This window comes from Limulus polyphemus, unplaced genomic scaffold (assembly GCF_000517525.1).
Source record: "Limulus polyphemus unplaced genomic scaffold, Limulus_polyphemus-2.1.2 Scaffold106, whole genome shotgun sequence".
NCBI lineage: Eukaryota > Metazoa > Arthropoda > Merostomata > Xiphosura > Limulidae > Limulus > Limulus polyphemus.
In genome coordinates this window covers 983,226-1,004,990 of record NW_013665716.1, presented here as the reverse complement: position 1 = coordinate 1,004,990, position 21,765 = coordinate 983,226, and the positions used below count along the sequence as shown (strand labels likewise).

The 21,765-nt window shown below is 35.7% G+C and overlaps 1 pseudogene; it reads right to left on the bottom strand.

Moving 5' to 3' along the window:
• Nucleotides 1-21,765, bottom strand: part of LOC106470680 — a 59,615-nt pseudogene that overhangs the window by 19,240 nt on the left and 18,610 nt on the right.

Below are 21,765 nucleotides of genomic sequence, written 5' to 3'. Positions count from 1 at the left end.
AAAATATTAAAACAGAACAAGAAATTTAGTAATTAGGTGTGATTCATACATTTTTGGAAGTCATAGTTTAGATTAAAGTTAACCTACTTTTTGGTAGGGTTGTTGTTATTAGTATTTTACTGAATTTTTATTTATTTCAAATATGCAAATTAGAACACAAAATAATTACATGAACAAAGATATTCAATCTCTTATAACTATTATAATTTAAATGACTTTCTAATTAAGTTATAAGTGACTTAAAATAATTACCTTGGGTGGGCAAAGTGATTTGGCAACAGGAAAGAATGAAACTGAAGGCCAAATAAATGAAACTGTCATCAGAATAAGCTAGCATTATGGGGAATTCATCAAGATAAAATATTTTCTTTCTATTGGTTATAAATAATCAAATGCAAATGTCAAGAGAATTACTAAACTTTTTTGAAAGACAAAATGTAATAAGAGGGCATGGCATGTGGGTTTGAATTTCTGGTTCATATCTCAGTAAAGCAAGGAGGGTGGAAGCTATAAATTTAGATTAAGTCTTAGCAATATATGTACTACAAGTGTATAATTTCTGTCACACTCAGAAGCTCAAATAGAGGAAGAAAGTATATCTAAAAATGGACAATCTGGAGCAAAGGAGTGTCACATGATACAGAAAAGTGAAAATTAAGATTTTTTTTAACACTTCCTTTTGAAATAAAAAATTAGATAATATAAAAATTTGTATCATGACCTATGTTTTTATATTATTAACATACATTGATAATACAGTAGTTTAATTAATGTTTTTGTTTGTTAAATACAACAACTATAATATTTCAGTCATTTTGATTCTAAACATTCTATGGAGAAAAATTATGTGTATTTTAGCTTTTGTTAGAACATCTTGGTGATTAGACCAATACAAATTTACGACCTGACAAATCATTGTCCATAAGTACTAAATTTGGTAGGTTATGTTAACACAACACACAAAAATCTTTATTCAAACATACCTTTGTTGCTTATTGATAACAATAATCTCACAGTCATTCACCTTCGGTGGAAGCTCTCGTGCAAAATCTCTGTCAGGAAAAATATCTGGTCTATAAAAAAAAATTTAAGCTTGCTCCATAACAACATACATGTAACAAGAGCTTTTTAAATTATAAACTACATGTAAATAACAACTGCAATTTTTCTTTTTTTTGTTATAATTTCTAATTGTTTTTTTCTAAATAAGAATAACATTTTAACAGGCCCCTCACGAGCCAGTGGAGAACATTTTTGTTTAGAAAAAATACCCAATCCGTAAGTTTTTAGATATGTTTATTGGCTAAAAAGAAGGCATTTCCCAAACTCTTTTAGCTTTGGGGATGTGAAAAGTGATTTGAAGTGGTAAGGTGACTGAAATCCGTCAGCCATCACGAGCTTAACAGCCAAGCACAAGAAGCATGAAAGTCTCCAAATATCTCATAGATGTATTCAGGAACTGTTTAGAACTACCTTGGTAGATATTGTGATGGAAGCTGAGTACAATATTATGCCTGTAGCTGCTTTCAACGTGTTCTTGTCTGCTCATCCTACTGCTGATTATGGTGATGCTTCGACCTTCCCTACCGAATTGCAGGTGAAATCGGTCGGATCTCACTTAATTCATGATGCTGAGAATGTGGCTTTAATGATACATACTGAATCCAATCCCAGCAGATAGACCTTAGTACTAGCTAGTCTGGAGACTTCAGGATGCTGTATTTCACTTTAAAATTTATCAATTAACAAACAAAAACTTGTCTCAAAGTTGTCCAAAAAGATACATTCAAAACCACCCTCTTTGGGAGTTTCCAGATCGAACTTACTTTTAATATTCAACAAATTGTAGTTTAAAAACACCCTTTGGCTCCTGAGGAATGTGTTAAAACAATTACTGAACAAAATAAATATCATAATGGAATACCTACTGGGCAAGGTTAACATAACCGGTATTAGCAATATTATTTTCTATTAAATATCACTGAAGAGTACCAACAGCAGAAAACTCTAATAAATACAGTGATACTGTAGCCCTTATTCAATGGTTATCCAAAATATATTTTGTTACTGTGTGGAACCTTGACTAGTTGTAGCAATTATAATACTTAATAATAGTATTAAAAATAACAAACTATATTAAAAGCTTATATTTTTTCTTATATCTTGCACTATTCTATGACTTAATGTGATGATTAAATCACTAGTCTATCTCCTAGAAGAAGGTCTACTTTGCATTTTGAGTTATATGAAAAAATAATAATAATCAAAATAGAATATTTTAAATGAAGAAAAACTTTTTTCTAACCTACAGCTCACTTCAAGTTACAGATATGAAGAGCTAAGCAGAATCCAAATGAAGTCATAAAACACACATCACAAACATCCAACAGATATGATACTATGCAAGACTGTTGTAACAACATCATGTGGTAGATGTGAAGTAGACAATTTCAAGATTCGTGGACTCAGAAAAAGTCAAATGTGATTAATTTACCTACTTCTACTGAATCTTACAACAATTGGCAATTTTTTCTATACTGAATAATTTTTAGCCTACATTACATCAGCCCCCCCTCCAAGAAACAAAAACCTTGATACTACAAGAAATCATAGAGTAAAGCTTAATAGAGAAGTTTGAAAAGAGGTCAGAAAAAAAAGTTTTCAAACCTCTATTTGAGTATTATTCAAGTCATCAGAAAGTTCGGTGCTCTTATTGTTTCCACATACATTGTTATTTGGAATCTTTAAAAACTAGAATCATTCATTCTTTTTCAAGTAGAAATGTTTCACTCAACTTTTATGATTTAAGAAAGAAATAGATATTAATGACCTAAATTTCTAACCTAGTTAATTTGAACATGTCCCCTCTTGGCTCATTTCTTCTCTCTGGAAACACATCCATATCATAAGATCTCAGGGATAGGTCCCTGTAAGGTTCACTATAACGTAATGGTGGTCTAAATGGATCATCTCTCAATCTATCTTCTCTTCTAAAAAAAAAAAATTATATCACATTATGTTTGTATAAAATGAAAACTAACAAAAATATATTCCACATCTTAGTACTTAGTGCTCACACAAAACATAACATCAAATATGAATTTAAATAACACCAGAGTATTATTGCTAAAAACTCACTTTCTGCTAAAGAAATAATGCATGCATGTTAACAATAAAAGTAGCACATTTTTCATACCTGGGCTCTCGTCGAAAACCTTCCTGAAATCTATCCTCATATGAATCTCTGAGTGGTGATCGATCCCGGGAAACAGGATCTCGAGCAAGAGGTCCTTCTAAGTCTCTAGCATACATGTCATATCCTAGTTCACTAATGAATATACAAATTCATAAACCTTCCTTATATATTTCAATATTAATCTGAAAAAATCAACATAATCAGTGGCACTTATCATATAAACTAAAATTTAAGAAATTTGATTTTACTATTTTATACATTTGATATGCATGCTAGCTGTGACTTCAAAGTGCTTCAAACATCATGAAGTTTATTAACACAGAACTCATATCAAAACACTGATGATATTAGTAAGTCATCAAATAACCAGAGCCAGAAAATGAGTTAAATGATGTAGGTTTAGCTAAAACATTGCTTATTCCAAATTCACGTGCTACAACTGTTAGTGCAACAGTTTATGATGAAATATAATAATAATAATTATATTGCACAAGTTCCAACAATGATAACTAGGATAAAGTAGAAATTCGGATGTTGAATTTGGGAACATATTCAACATATCCTAATTTAAGTTTTCAAAAAAGCCTATGAGCTTTTGATTGATCTCCAAAAAATCATCTGTCTCAAATCAACAATGTGAGTCTAGTGCAAGAATCCATGTATTAAAGCATTATCTAACCTATATAAAAGCCAGTGTGTGTCACATCACGCTTGAGTTCTTGAAATAGGAGTCATAAAAGCCAAAATGCATTTATCCAGATAGAATAGTTCAATTACTGTCTTCCTGTTACGATTTTGTGATGGGGGGTGAAAGGAAGCCATGAGAGGGGAGAGGTGTGCCGTGAAACCCTATAAGTCAATTGGGTGTTGGTATAATAAGCCTAAAGTAGAGAAGTAGTGTAGGATCACCTAGCCTTGAGCCAAGTGCATGAAATGTATCATGAAAGCAAAAATATTGATCCAATATTAAAACTTAAATTGTTTCTGAATTAAGCTATTTTTTGTTGTATCACCAATGTTTTTAATTTAAAAAAACCTCTTTAATCAATGGAGACTCTATATTAAAAAATCAAATATTTTTCCAGTTTTGTTGTGTATTACATTCCATTTTATACTTTCAGTACATACACTAACAACAATATTACGTTATACTTTGTTGTTAAGAACATGACATAAAAGCCATTGTTAGAACATAGTGTTACCAAAATGCACTAGCATTTCTATATAGTAGAAGTTGTTAATCAAACTTATTTTTACCAATAATTATCTTATGTATACACCACAGATTCATTTCATGAATTATCTTTGGATTGGCTCACAAAGGAATTTACTGATATTTGACTCCCTTTTCTATCTCTTTGCTGATCAAGCTTGATTTCGGAAAATTTATTTATTTCAATTAGCTATGAAATATGAAGTTAAGATATACTATGGGGTGGGGGGTGGTAATACTTGCCCCATCATTTTTGATGGGCTATACACTAGTAAATTCATAAATATTGATATCTGAATCTGAAGTATAAAAACTTTATTTAATACTAATTCATTCACACTTACCGCCCTCTTTCTTTCAAAGTTCGGTCACCAATAAGAGAGGGTGGTGAAGGCCATCTTCCTCGACCCGCTCCACCTCTACGATATCTGTCAGAAACAGTGCTGACCTCTAGAGAGGAAACAAATATTAGGAATTTTCATAAACTAATAACAGGCTATGAAACAGGTTATTAAAATGAATTATTCAATTACATCACTATTAATTTCTAAATTTAAAATGTAACTTGTATTCCTTAAACCTTCCTGGACCAGCAAGCACTTTTCAAATGTCAAAAGCACTTCTGCTTATCAAATTTCAATTTTTGAGTAAAAAATAATAATTCTCACTCTATTTCAACAATTTTTAACAAAATTATTTCAGAATTGATGTTTTGTTACTTTATAAAACTTATTTAGTGTCCATCCAAAAGCATAGGCTTGCAATATTTTCAACTCATGGACTTACATCAGAGAAATCAATTAGGACCTGTTAACTGGGGGCTGAAAGATACAAAGCTACGGAGTATACTTCTACTTGAAATCAAGCCAAGTTTGTCGTACAGATAGGACACAAATGCACAAATTATAAAAATGTTTATTAAACACAACATAATACCAAGTGTTTCCCATAAATATGTACTGAACTGATAAGAGGTGTGTAAAGTACCTTTATTAGCTTCTCTTACTAGTTTATATGTAATTCCACATTTTAAGTTAAATAACAGATATATACATCCAGAAATACCTAAAAATCAAAAATAATCTCAAAAAGTAACTAAACAATTTTGACAATACAGGTAGAAAAAAATTACCTTTACTTTCCTGATGATTAAAAAAAAACTATTCTAACCTACATTTTGCCACTGCTGATTCATCAGAACTAGTTCAAAAATAGACTGATATCAAAATATACATTACTTTAATATACTTCTTTGATGTTCTATTTCTTTAGTCTGTCATAGCATGCTCCTAACAATATTTAGAATATTACTGTTGTTTTACAATTGTTCTAATATTATAGTACAATTATGATACTGACTATATTACTAAACTAACATTTGACATTCCTATTTATGTGAAACATAAAGTTAAAGACAGTTTTAAATTTTGATATTTGCCACAAAATAAATAAAAAAAATTAATTACCATTGTTAAAATAAAAAACTGCTGTTATATACTTTTGTTATTTTGACTGCAAATAAATACATAGAATGGGTAGAAACATAAAAGTAAAAAGCTGTTGTAACACTGTGTGATATGTTAGTGTACCCAAGTGTTGACCTGCAGGGAATAATATTAAGGGTACTGGGTATGACGTGTGTGTGTATGCAAATTTAGTTCATGTATCATCCTTTGTCTGGTTATTTTTTAATTTTTTTCATTGATGAGTATAACTTCCATATATTTTCTCTTCTTAAAATCTTTGTTTTTTTGCATCATAGAAACTGTAACTGGGTTTTAATTTGTGGTCTTGTGTTAATGTAGGCAATGTTCTGCTGGTGCAGCTTTGTACTACTGACACATATGTAACACATAAGGTATTCAGAGATGAATGTGTATAAAGGTCTTTTAGTTTCATCTATATATGCATCTCCACACATACTCTGCATATATGATAAACTACATTTTTATGTGGAAAAATTGTTCTGTTCCATTTTCTTGGGCAATCACAATGAAAAAAAAAACAGCAGCAACAAACCTCAAAACAAAAAATGACATGCAAAACATTTATATAATGATCATTACATTCATAAACAACATAATCACAACCAGAATTTTTAAAGCTATTAAACTATTCCAACTGATAATACTCACAAACAAAACAATGCATTTGAAAACATTATCATCATAATATGCAGGGTATCCATTTTGTCATAAACAAAAAGTCAAACATGTTTTATTGCCATAAATAATAAGCACCTAGACTCCTACAATACTGTAGCCAAAGTAACCCTTTGATGAAAAGAATATTCAAGTGTCCATATAACTTCTAACTGCACATTTACTGTAGTACTTTCTATGTTTGCAATTCCTGTCAGCAAATAAATGTTCTCAAAAACACATTTACAACTGGGGTTCACTAGTCATACTCTTCCGCAACAGCTTTGCTGCAATGAGGTACATGTAGTTTGTTTTGAAACATTTTTCTTTCACATACATCAAGATGGTGGTTTTGATTTTATAAAACATATTCAAAAATACACCATGAAATCAGAGCCTATCACACACAACAAAGCTACACTGGCTGTTTACAGTCAAGTACTGACACTTAGCTCAATGCCTAAGAAAAGAAAATAGGAGACAGTTCTCATTTGTGTCTTATAAACAGAAAGAATTAACAAGACATACAATCAAAATGCAACATTTCTAGTAATTATGCTTTATCATTCACAACATGTGTTTGAAAAAATGGTCTGGACTGGCTGTAACACAATCATTTACAATTGCTACCATACATTATATGCACTCTAACTTCCAGATAGATTTTAGATAATATCTAAAATGATATTTAGTTCATATGACATACCATATGTATTGCCCATTTCATGAAGAATGGTACATGTATATAGCATAATAAAAGTAATGGGTTGAAAAAAAATCACACCTCAGATTCTTCAATAATTAAAAGTAAAAAAAAAAATGCCCTTTGCTTTGGAATGTAATATTCTCTTCTAGTGTTACAAACAGTAAAATGCAAGGAACCACATAAATAAAAAAGTGGAAAAACAATGTTTTACACAATTTTTATTATTATAAATTATTGAATACAATTCTACATCAAATTGCCTTAGATGGCCAATTCAGGTACAGAACCCAATAGGATTAGGTTGTGTTCTTATATGCAACTGTGAAGTCTTATTACATGTACAAAGTATTTATGCATTCTAAATGTATGATGCAACAATAATTAGTGATAATTCCATTATAACTTACCAATTCTTGTTCCCTTGAAAAATACACCATTTTCTTGAGTAACAGCTCGTTGAGCTTCTTCCTCCCAGAGGTACTGAACATAAGCAAACCCTTGGTGGATGGAAACACCTAAAAAAAAAAAAGCCAAGTGGTTTAATACTGATATAATGAACATGTAAGCTTTTCAAAAAAATGACACTTTTATTTATTTACTGACAAGTATACCGTATTAAAACTTCAGTCTCTGCTATAGAAAGTTAACATTCTCTTTAATTGAAAATATATTTCCAATAGATACCTCCTCACACAGAATAGCTTTCTTTCTCACAAGTTTGCATATTCTACATAAGAGATTTGCAAGCCACCAGCCTTCTGAAAATTCCCACCTAACCTCATGCGAATTTGTGCCACTGCATGATAATACCATCATGCAGCAGAATTCTCCAGAATAAAGAGGTGTTAGTAAGAATTCTGAGAGGGGTCGTGAATCCTCTCAAGTCATTGAAGGTAAGCAGTATCAGATGGGTGATGAAAGGAGACAGGTTGGGACAGAAAAGCCATAAGAAAGAACCAGAACAACCCATTTTGCAGCTGAGAAATGTGCTCACAGGTCTGCTAATTCAGGCAGATGGGTTCCCATGGGTAAGGGGCATAGGTGGAAGGGTGATGTTGGAACAAATAGGGAAACTAAAGAAGTGTGAGAAGACAGATGGCTGGCAACTTCAGCCCGTGACTCAAGGGAATCAAACACATCACCAAAAGCCTCTGGATGAAGAAAAGGGGCAAAAGAAAGGTCCTGCAGAAAGGGAGATGTACTTGAGAAAAGAGGGTATCCCTTCCCAAAAGGTCCTAACTACAAAGGAACCAGATGAGAAGAAAATGGGTAGATGAGGTGGAAGAGACCATTGTAAAAAAAAGGAGTGATCTAGAGTCCCCAGAAAAGTCATCAGGGGAACAATGAAGGGCTGCCATCATGAGGTGAAATAATGAGAGGTAACAATGAAGGGTAGTGAGAAAGGCTCAAAGACAGGAAAACTGTGCCCTAGACAGGGAAGCAACAGATAATGACCCCCCCCCCCAAAAAAAAAACTGACATAACTGACTCCAAAAACTGGGAGAGTCAAGGAACAGGAAATTTGAGTGACTACACATTAGATAATAATAAGGTTGCAAGAGCAAATTGATCAGAAAGAAATTGAAAGTTATATCTGGGGAGGGAGAAGAAATAAAGAAACTGCAAGAGGAAGGATTATGTAAAATCAAACAATACGGAAAAACGAGAAAGAACTCTAAATACCCAAGAAATGGGGTTTTGAAAATCACAGAAAGACTGCCCTGGCTACATAATGGACCCCACCACATGATTGATGATAGTTGTCACATCTTCCACAGATAAAGGATTTCCAACAGAAATGATGGTAATTTGTTCTGTGTGAGGAAATTCTTCACTCACATCAACAGAAGTTATCATTTTCCTAATCTGAAAATGTATTTCCAAACATACCTTCGCTGATACTTAAAGCTATTTCTTGACCTTCATCTTTACCATCTAAACATCGTGTTCGCTTGCTCCAGTCTTTATACTCCATTCAACTGCCTTCAGCAATATCTAATTTGCAAAATTTTACTCGGGCCCTCATACGCCGTCTATGCAGGTACCCTAAAAAGCACTGCATGTTGACAATATAACCACTTTTTTGAGACCTACCCCATCCAAGTCACTAACACCGGCTCTTAGTGGAAAGAAATGGAGGGAAGAGTGCCAGCAGAGGTAAGCATGATTGGAAATACATTTTCAGATAAGGAAAATAATTTCCAAAACATACATACCTCAGCTGACACTTATAGCTAGAATCTCACACTGAGAAGGCAGAGGGGCCAGTGAAGGCATAGTTCATACAGAAAGCATCTGCATAGAACAAAGGTGTACCATGAGAAGTGGTACCCAAATAGGAAAAAAACGCACTACATCCAGAACAGGTATGCTCTACACCCAGAACTACAGAAAAGTGAAAAGGGTGGAATATTACACAAGTAAGTATGATGGGCCAGCCCCAACATGCAGCCAATGTACCATGACTCGAGGCTGGATTTAAGGGGGCCATGGTACCCATATCCCCTGTTGGTGGCAAGGGCAGCTGGACCGCTAATATATACATATCCAGCAGCCACAGAATGATGTGTTTTGAACAACTGGATTTATGAAAGAAAGAAAGCAACACCAAAGTGGATAATCCTTCTGATCAACCTGAAGAAGTCCCAGGCTTGGATTGACAGGATCACATATGCCATACTCCACCCAAGATCTAGAATTCATCTGGTCTGGATTTACAAACAGTCATTTTCACTCCCCAACCAAATGAATAAGGAGAATTCCACCTACCCATGGAATTATGGAGAGAACATGGAACACTGTTCCACCAAGGGCCTAAGATGGGACTGCATTGCATTCAGATTTACTAAGAGATATTGCCCCCCTGCATGAACAACCTAAGACCTGACAGTGTTCATGAGAGGGTCTACACACACCCCCACTGGATAGTTAAGCATCAAATCTGTACCAGTTTTACAAGTAGGCTCCCGCATAGGTTGGTCCTGCTCATACCAACATCTGGGAAAAAATTCCAGGGACCCAGGTAGGAGGGTCCCCAACTTTGCCCTCTCGGTGGAGAAAACTCATCACTCTGAAGGGAAATCCTCTGTTCACCACCCCAATGACTGGGAACTGGGTGTGGTAAGGACTCCCTAGCTGCACTAGAAGCAGTAGGGAGACATGTGTGTGGTGGGGAGTCCTGAGGAACTGTGAAAGAGGTGAACCACATTCCCTAAGTTTTAAAAGCAAACCAATCTTGACTGATTCAGCTCTAAGAACAGCAGGGACTAGCAAAATCCCCTTTAGCTTTACTCATGATAGTCCATGAGTAGCAGTCCATTGGATAGTATTTGGATATAATATCACCATCTATAATTGCGTCTAGATGGTCCTATGAAACACCTCATCTTAGCAGAGCCTGTTGCAACCATGAACCGATACAAAGGTTGCTAGTGCGGAATTGAATAAAACACAAGCACATCTGACTGGGCAACACTCGCCACTGAGTGGGATCTAAAGGAAATAAAGAGGGACCCTAGAAGAAAAAGAAAAACTGTTAATCAGTAAGAAAGTTACACACCTCCTTGTTAAAATCTAGCAGAGGTAATCAATACAGCCATGGGGGGGGGGGGAATCCCACAGAAGAGGAAACTGCCAAATCATGAAGGTAATGAGATAGGAAAGTGTTCAGAGTCCACACACCAGCCTGCAAAATATCCCTCATAGAACAGTTCAGACGTGCAGACAATGACATTGATAGATGCTGAATCTAGTGAGAAGTGATGTGGAGTATATTCCTATATACAATAACCCCGCATAGGCTATAGGAATCAACTCCCACAGTCCCCTGGTTAATGTAATGGGTGATAAATCCAGGGACACTGCAGGATCCCACTACATAAAAAACAGGTGCAATGGGCCCCTGAACAGTTCCGTATAAGCCACAGAACAACTAAGCGCTCTGACTGGACACAAAAGATCTGGGTACGATAGATTGTAAAGAAGAGAAATGCCTGGAAAAAGAATTTATTTCCTTCTCTGCCAGTGAGAGTGTTCAGTCGGAAGGATCTGTCTGGATAGAGCAAAAAATAGGTGGAACAATAGAGAATATGCTGAACAGGGATGGCAAATAAATCAGAACAGCTGCATCCAGAAGCCAACAACAATAGAAATGTACCTCGAGGGAAAGGTGATACAAAGAACAGGAGGCCATAGGTTTGAAGGGATAAAGTGATAACACATGAAAAGACAACTGTAAAGTCCCAATTAGGCAACTGAAATGCTCGTTTGAGATGAAGAATATGAAAGGATCATAAAATGAGATAGCACAGGAGTCAAAAACCTTCATATACATAGAAGAGTGAAAGGGAGCAGCAAAGGATATTGTATATAATGCAAGGTAGAAGCGAAACCTTTCAAAAATCCATTCAAATAACTTGAAACTATGGAGACTGTTGGATGAAGTGGGTTGAAGGCTCACTGAAGACACCACTGACAATATATAGTCCATTTCCATTGATAGATTGCCACAGTAGGTTATGGAGGATATAGTCAAATAAACGGAAACTGTAGAATATAAACCCCTATGGTCGGCAAAGAACTGCATAACTTCAATGCATGAAGCTGTAGTTGTGAAACATCCAAGTATTGAATGTTGGACTGAGATTGTCTCAACAAGGATGAATAATGAGGTAATGCTAAACATTCCTGGAGCAACTGAAGAAGAGGAAACCTTGTCTAAGCAGGCCAAAAAGGTGCTGACAAGAGAACCCAATATGGGGTGAAACAAATCATAGACCAGAGTATGGGAAAGAGATGAATAGGAGGAAAGGCATACAAATGGAATCCTGTCTAGTCTTGACTGAAAGCATCTATCACCAGAGCTTGTGGATGTGGAATTGGAGACCAGAACTGTAGGCTAGTATTCCAATGGGTTGCAAAGGTATTGATCATTGAAGAGTCAAACGGAGAAAAAATCCATTGAAAGACCACCTGATGGAGCATCCATGCTGCTGGAAGAATCTGATGGGGGTCAAGAAAGGTGATCTGCTATCAAAATCATAAACCCTGGCATATAACAGGCCAAAACATGGATGTCATTGAATGAGTGGAAAGAAAAGATCAAAAACTCAAAAATCAAGACCTGAGGAGTGAGAACTTCCCTGATGAGAAAAATATGAAACCACTGTGGAATCGTCAAAATGAATCATGACCATTTTGTCATGCAAGAGAGGAAGACCTAGAATGATTGCTAAATGCACTGCAAGAAGTTCGAGAACGTTGATATGCAGGGTAGATTCATAGTCAGTCCAAATACCCTGGAATGCCTACCTCAGAAGAAAGGTACCTCATCCAAAAAGAGATGGATTTCCACAGAAGGAGGTGGTATCCAGACACAAAAACAGAAAAAACCATCCATGCAGTGGGAGAAGGTGACATAAGCAAATGCCTGACAAACCCTTTTCTAGCGTGAAGTCTGAGGGAAGAAGGTTGAGCTCGACTCAAACTGCATTGAAAAACACCCCAAGATGGACCATGTATGGAGTTGGTGAGAGAATGGATTTCTCCAACCTGATATGAAGTCCGCCCTTCTGGTGTTGGAAAGGAGAAACTGTGGATGTATTGTGGCAACGTGACAGGTTGGTGCCAAAAAAAAGTCAATCTTCCAATGTGTGCACAGACCCAGAAAATGAAAATGCTGCTCAAAGGCTTGTAATACTCTGCAGAAAACATATGGCGCTGAAGCAAATCCAAACGGGAGAGCTTGAAACTGCTACATCTGGCCCTCATGCAACATACATAGATCTCTGCTGTGGAGATGTGAGGGTAGGTGTCTGTAACATCAAACTTGGTCATCCAAAAATCAGGTGTAAAGTGCCACTGAAGTTAAAGAATAGATTCCATGGTGAAACGAGGAGGTTGTAGGAAGATATTGAGTTGAGCCAGATTGATGATAAGATGCCAATCTCTAGTGTTCTTGGTTACCAGAAAAAAGACTAGATTAGAATCCTTGATGAATGGGATCAGCTTTCTGAATGGGTAGATACCCACGCCAATGGCACTTTTCTGACCTTCTGAAGATCCCTGAGAATATGGTTGGAACTAATTCTGTAAAACAATAGGATGAGGTGTCAAAGGTGGGGCCATGAGATGCAAATGAGGATCCTCCATAATTACCTGTTGGAGTAGAAGACAGGTAAGCAGACATTGACGAAAACTGCAAACGTGCCGTATAAAATCAGACTTCGCAAGTTTTAGGAACTCCACCAAACTAGTAATGCTGAATAAAAGGCAACTCCTGGAAATCACGAAGAGGAGTATCACAATACAGTGGTAAAAGTTAAATGAATCCATGAAAATGGAGATCTGGTAAGAGAGATAACAGGTTCAAACCTGGAACCCCATAGATCCAACAACAAATCCAACTGTTGAGTGTCCAAATGTACTACAGCCAGATGATGATAAGCCAGGGCATGTTGTTCTGATAAACGAAGGGAGCAAATATTCTCTCATAATTGTATTTCAAACATCCCAGTATACACGGCAATATCAGGGGAAGGAGGAAGAACTATATAACCCTCCAAAGAACTATCTGACAACAAGGCAGGGTAGACTCAAAAGCAAGATGGTGAATCCCCAAAGCTTCACAAATTCATGTAAGCAACTGCAGAAAAGAGGCAGAAGGTGGCTGATCAGATGAACCCATAGTAGAGGCAGCTCTAGTGAAAGAAGGAACAGAACACTGTGTCTAAATTCTCCCCAGTATATTCAGATTCATGATGAAAAGCAAACTGAACCCCCAGGGCCACATGAAGGACTCCAACTCATCCCGAATCAGTTCACGCACAGTCTCCACCGAGAGTGGACCCCCTCCCCCCACCAACCACCGACTACCACCAGACAACAAAGGAAGAATGGATGAGGTCTTGTTAACCCCCATACCAGAAACCATTATATGGGAATTCAAATTTTTTTTGAACCGCAAAAGAAAACCAATGAAATTTCGGCAACGAGAAAAAAAAACACCAGTTTACTGTCAAAATGCTTCATAAGAAAATGTTAACCACAAAACATAACTCCTAGCACTAGTGCTTTGTCAAGAAAAAGTGATTATATTGGTCAACATACTGTGCTTATATACAGTACCTGCATAGAGGGCATGCGAGGGCTGGTATAAAGTTTTGCAAATTATATATTGCTCAGAGCAATCAAGTAGGGTACAAAGACTGGAGCAAACAAACACGATGTTTAGATGAAGATCAAGAAATAGCTATAAGTGTCAGCAGATGGATGTATATTTTGGAAGTAGTGTTCATATTAAATTGTGAATTCATGTTCAGTATAGTTAAACTCAAGCCAAGTGAAAATGTTATGTCACAAAACTCAACAAAATCATAACATGCCATTGACAACAATGCAGAGGAAAAAGAAAAGGATTCACAAATACAAAATGTATGGGGAGTCATTGTGCATGAAGGTGTATCACACTTCTATTGGTGGAGTGTTCTGATGCATGATGATGTCATCTTGAGTGGCACAAATTCATGTGAGATTAGGTGAAAATTTCCACAAGAATGGTGGCTTGCAAATCTCTGACATCATATGAGGAAAAAAGCTATTCCATGTGCAGAGGTATTTGTTTTTGAAAAAAAAAAGTGCACATAAAACTGCTGCTTTTTTCAATTCTGTTCAAGGTGAAGAATAGGCCTAAACACATTTTACCCATCCTTCAATTCTAACCAATGTGAATAGGCCTAAATACATGTTATCCATCCTTCAATTCTGATGAGCATGAATAAGCCTAAACACATTCTAACAATCATTCAATTCTGTTTATGGTGAATAGACCTAAACACATTATACCAATTATTCAATTCTGCTTATGGTGAATAGACCTAAGCACATTATACCGATCATTCAATTTTGCTCACCATGAATAGGCTTAAACACATTCAATTTTGCTGAAGGTGAATATTCCAACATAAATTTTATCCACCCTAACTTCAATCTAGGGCAATAAAGAAGAATTTACAAATATTTAAAATCTCAAATATAGTAAATACATAATAATTGTACATATTTGCATATTTAAAAGTACAAAAACTATAATGAGCTGTATTTTTTTGTTGTTGTTGTTTGTTTCTACAGACATTACCCTGAAAGCTGAGGCGAGTTCAAAAGAACTTCTAACAGGATTCTTGGTTTTGAGAACCTGAACTATGATTCTAGACTTAAATAACTTGTTCTATTTGATTTTTGGATTGCATAAGAAGTGAAAATATAATTAAATCATTTTTATGCAAAATTGTCTTTAACATATACACACCTATCTACCATATACAATTATTTAAAAATGAACTTTTAACAGCAGATTTCTACAGAAAAACCCAATTACTTAAAAATAGCTTTATGAAAAATACATACATTTTCTAAATAAAAGTTATCAAACTTTAAGTATTTATTGCAAAATTTATATATATTTATTTACATAGAACTACATAAATCATATGAGGAATATAAATACCTTCCAGTTTTTTATAAAAAAAACTGTCTAAACATAAAAATGTGTGATGGTTTGAGAAATTAATTTTTAGTGCATATATCTGACTAAAAAAAGCTGTTATTTCTGACTTCACAATAAATATACACTAGTAAGAACCAATGCATAATAAAATATGTTGTATTTTTTCCAGCTAAGTAAATATGATCTACTCTGTAAAAATTGGGTCATTCAAAAATAATGAGACAACACATTTACTTCAAACAAAAATACACTTATGCAATTAAAAAAAGCATGTTGAAATTTAAAAAATACAAAATGATTATAACTGGTACAATACAGAAGTTACACCTGTAAACATTTTGGTAAAATAATCATCACTGGACAAAAAAGATGCCCAGGACTTTCTTTTACAGAGTTAATCATTTTTTTTTATTCTGAATATTAGGCTTAGTGACAAAAAATCAGATGTTTTTTTTCATCTAAATTTTATTTAAATTTAATTAAACTAAGACAACAATAATACAAAATCTTCACACATACATATTCAAACACAAAAACACATACCAATAATTTTTCCATATTTTGGAAAATTTATCTTCCAAGTCACCCTGAGTCACTTTGTCTGGAGCAAGATTTCCAACATATATTCTACATTCTGCAAGTTTAGGATCACTTCCAATAATATTTTGTGATGAGCGGTCTTCAAAATCTCTGCCCATACTTGGTGGTGGACGTCGATCTTCAAATTCTCTCCCTATAGCTGTTAGGGGACGTCGGTCCTCAAAATCTCTCCCCATTACTGTTGTTGGGCGACGATCTTCAAAATCTCTTCCTGGACCAGGTGGTGGACGACGATCTTCAAAATCTCTTCCTATTCCTAACGGTGGACGTCTATCTTCAAAATCCCTTCCCAGCCCTGGTGGAGGCCTTCGATCTTCAAATTCCCTCCCTACTACTGGTGGTGGACGACGATCTTCAAATTCTTTTCCAATATTTTGAGCTGGGCGGCGATCATCAAATTCTCTATTTGGACCCAATGGTCGTCGGTCTTCAAACTCCCTTGCTAACCGATCTTTAGGTCTAAAATTCATTGCCATTTTGTTTAACTTCCTAAATCAACAGAACAAAGGAATATGTTTTTACAAAGATATAAATCAGTTTAAAAATTATTTTCTGTGTGTTTTAAAACAGTATTCAGAATGTAAATATGATCCAAGCTAGAAACACATAAGTACTTCGATCATTTTTATGCAAAAACCAATAGCTGAAAATGTATCACAATGTTTTTATCAATAAATTACTGCCACAGCATCATATGAATTGGTACGAAAATAATAGCCTGAAACAAAAGACAATAAATTTTTAAATGTCATATCACATGGTCTTCAATGAATATCAATCAAATGATTGAAAATATTTTATTTTATCTTTTTTTATAAATAATTACAGCAAATTTTAACCTATGAAAATTTTTTCCTCTTTCCCCATTTTTTCACTTTGGTTCTAACCAAAGAAAAAGTGAGCATTCACAAGCAAGTTTTTACTACTTCATGGCTTCAAATTCTTCAAAAATGCCTTATTCATTCAAAGATGAGCTAATACTGAAGTAAATCATACTAATAGTACAGTTTACCAAGTTAGGGGCACCGTATCCCTCTTAAGGCTTTTAAATTTTCAAATATTTAGTCAATAAATTACTTAAATTTGCAGATGATATGAAGATCTTTGGTGTTGCTTGCTGTGAAGAGGATGCTGCTGAATTACAAAAGGATTCAGATCATTTAGTGAGTTGGGCAAATAAATGGCAGATAATAAATGCAAGATAATGCATGTGGGTTATCATAATTTGAATTATAAGAATAATTTGGATGGTTATAACCTTAACAGTCTCATGAAAAAAAGATATCTTGATGTAATGGTTGATCAGTTTCTTAAGCTATCCAAGCAGTGTGCTATTGCTAGTGGTAGGGCAAATAGAATTTAGGTTGCATCTACAGAAATATTGAATACAAGTCTAAAGAGGTTATAATGTCATTGTAGGTCACTGGTTAGGCCACATTTGGAGTATGGTGTTCAGTCCTTACCTTAGGAGAGACATTGAATTGTTGGAAAGAGTTCAGAGGAGGGTTACTAGAATGGTGCTTGGGATGGAAGGGTTATCATAGGAGGAGAGGCTGAAATCTGTCAAATTGTTTTATCTTGAAAAAAAGATGAGTTTGGGGGGTCTGATTGAGGTGTTTAAGATTGTAAAGGGAATTGATAGTGTTGATGCATCATCTTTTTTCCATATTTAACAATGAGAATAGTAGGTCTAGGGGATACAAATTAAATTTTGGCAAGGTAGTAGTCATCTTCAGCTAAGACAGTTTCATTTTCCTTACAGACTGGTTGGACTTTGTAATTGGTTGCCTTCAGATGTTGTAGAGGCAGTAAATGTAAGTGAGTTTAAAAAAAACTTAATAAGTATATTAATGATAGGGCTGCCTTTAGGATTTTTTTTAACTATTTTAATTTAGTTTAGAGGATGGAACAGCCAAGATGGTCCCATGTTGTCCCAAAACATTATGTTATGTTATTATGTTAACCCAGCTAAGTTATCTGGCTTTTTCTTTTGTCGTATGATTACCATTCTCTCTAAAGATATTTTGTTGCAAAATCTGTCACAACACTTGAAAACAAACATACATGCAACACTGCATGCTACACCGATTTGGCTACCAGGGTATATTCTCAAAGAACTTTTAGGACACAATTTTTGCTTATTTTGAATTTTCATAAAAACATGTTTACTAATGTAAACTGTAATAACTAAAAGTTATTATTTACATATACTGAAAATAGATTTCCGATAGGTACTTACTTCCTATTACATGTATAGCTAGAATTCTACATTGAATAGGTGGAGGAACTGGTGCAAGAGATAGAAAAACACATGGAAGACTGCATCACTTCTGTACCAGGTATACCCTGCATCAAGTGTTAAAATGTGTGTTTCATATATGGGCAGAAAGTGAGAGGAGCTCAACCCAAAAGAGAGAGAAAACTGGTTGGGTTGGAGTCGGAACCACAGAATACCAGAATCTCAATCCCATAAAAGAAAGACTGTAGAAGAACTATCTACAGATAGGAATGTGGGGAAAGCTAAAATGGATCATCATGCCCTAGCCACTCTGAACCGTATATAGCGTATACTGTGCAAACTGATCTATGAAACAAGCACATGTGCAAAAATCTACAACCGACAACACATCCAGCAACCCAACATCTGAATGATGGTAGGAAAAGATGTGCCAATGTGATAGGTCACATCAAACTCAATCAGACTGGCACCCCACTGTGTAACATCAGCCTCAGGCAGTGAAAACACCCTGTGGAGGAGCTGGAGAAGAAGAACCATCACCCCGATCAACATCATTCTCTGGATAGAAACGCACATAAGCCAGAGTGCAATGTCACCCTCTGAGTCCCACCACACGGAAATGGATCACCTCTATAAATAAACAGCAACTGCACCCTCTGGAAAGAATCGCACAAAAGTTGGGTGCAACATCAACCTCCAGAATCCACCACATGGAGGTGTAGATCTTGAGGCAGATTGAGTCAGGAAAAGGAAACACAACCAACACAAGTGGGATAACTTATGTTGATTGGCCTAGCTCTAATCCAAAACCACTCACTTGGAACTGACATCCAGGTGATGGTAGGATGAGGGATCCCGATCAAAGGTATGAACTGCAATGTGATGGGTTTGTTTGTTTGAAGTTAAGCACAAAGCTACACAGTGGGCTATCTGTGCTCTGCCCACCACGGGTATCGAAACCCGATTATTAGCATTGCAAGTCCACAGACATACCAATGTGCCACTGAGGGGCCTGTGATGGAGCTACTCCACAGCAACATCATCCTCCAGATATGACCATACAAAGGCTGGAGTGTAAAGCAGAAGCTGTCCCTTTGACTGAATAAATCAGGAGTGGTCTGCTTTTCAAAATAAGGTTTTCGTGGTCACCTGTTACACTGTCTCTGGTGTTGGTATCCTCCAGACTCTCCAACATGTTTTATCCCCCATGTTCTTCTAGTAAAATAAGGAAGTCCTTGCCACTTTCCAGTTTCGAGGTGCTGGGGTGGTGGACCACGGAGTCCTCCTAAATGTGTTCACTTCCATTCAATAGAGAGTAGGGCAGTGGTGTTCTGATGGTGTAGATGGCTTGTGATCCTCCAATCATGCTCTCCATCTTCATGCAGTGAGTCCTGAAAGTTGATGTTGTGCCTGGCTTCTATCTGGAGGGTGAGGTTGCTTATATTTTATAGATGCAATCCACTTCTATGCATTGTGATCTGGAGGTGGTTATTGCCTATGAATTAGTACAGTCTGAAACAGGCATACTAATGAAGTAAATATATCATGTAGAAAATCTACTTGCGATCTTGTGGAATACCCCATCTCAACAGTGTGCATTATAGGCCATGGGTATACATCGTGGCTGTACAGTGAGATATAGGAAGTATACCTGGATAGGAAATGCTTGCCACTGAGTGAGATCTGAATCGTAAATGGGATATGCCCTTGGAGGGAAAAATATACAGAGAAAAGATAATTTACCGAAGTTAGAAGGATGGCAGCAGTCAGAAGGCAGTACCCCATTGAGGAAGAAACAGCTACCCAATGAAGATAGTAGGAGATGAATGTGTGAGGTGGAGGCCAAACGCCTGACTGAATTGTTTCCTTCAATGGATGACGGTAGTGAGACTTCAGGAAAAAATTGAAGGTGCCCAATTACAGAGCCCATACATGAATTTAAAGATTCTGGAAAATCTCCAAAAACAAACAGATGGAGAAAATGAGCCAAATGGAAGTCACAAAGATAATGGGAAGGAAGATGAACTTGTGAAAAGATAGCATCCATCCCAACAAGATTCCAACAGCAAAAAAATCACATGAAGAGTTAGGGCCAAGGAGGACAATAGCACCACTGAGGAGTAAGGAGGGAAAGTGTATCCCCCGAAACAACTCATCAGGTATCGGTGGAGTGCCTCAAAAAGGAGATGTATATTGGACAAGTACTGTAAGAGAGCTGTAAAGGTAAGACAAAGGTGGGAAAATGAATGTGGGAGAAATGGATAGGATTATTAGAGACAGCCCCCCAAATGAGCAAAAGTGACAAACTCCTGGGAGTTAAGAAAAAGTTGATCAGCTTCTGATAAACCAAGGAATAAAGATCAGAAGTCATAGAGAATGAGGCATGCTAACTCAAGCCCTCAACTGATAAACAAAATGCTCAACATAAACCCTGATGTCAGGGAAAGGAAGGAAAATATGGAACTCCAATAACAGGTTGTCATGATACAAGACTGTTTTGTGTAGGTATTATTAATTTATTTATTTTGTGTGTTGGTATTTCATGATTGTTTAGTTGTTGTTCTTTTATATAATAAGATAGTTAAGAGCGGATGGTTATTAAAAGCTGTGTTTATAATTCACTGATGTTGAGACTATCGAAAGTCATGTGCAACACACTGACAAAGAGAATATAGAGATTTCTAGAAGGTGGGCAGACAATTAAATGATAAACATATAAACTAGTGTGAGAAGAGTAGAAACAGCAGACAAACAATAGCAAAAGAGAGTAAAGTTATGACTGAGGAAAAGTTTGGTGTGAAGTTAACTACTGTAGAAATGATAGGCCTAACGAATAATACGTTAGAGGATAACTAACAGTTTTAAAAGAGACAAAAAGTATAGTTCATTCCATCAATGCGAGTTCTAAATTAATTGAACCAGACTGAGTGATAAAAGGAACAGATGATATCTGAATATGAGGACCAAACGATTAATGGAAGAGCAGTATATGACTGTGATAACTCACACTACAATTGTAAGTAAATTACACACAGAATACTAGTGCAATAGAAATAGGGAAAAGTAGTTCGGCTTGTCAAGTGAAATTCTAAAGTAATTGAATAGACCTAAGTAGACTTTTTGACAAGAAAAAGAGAACTATATATATATATATATATATATATAGT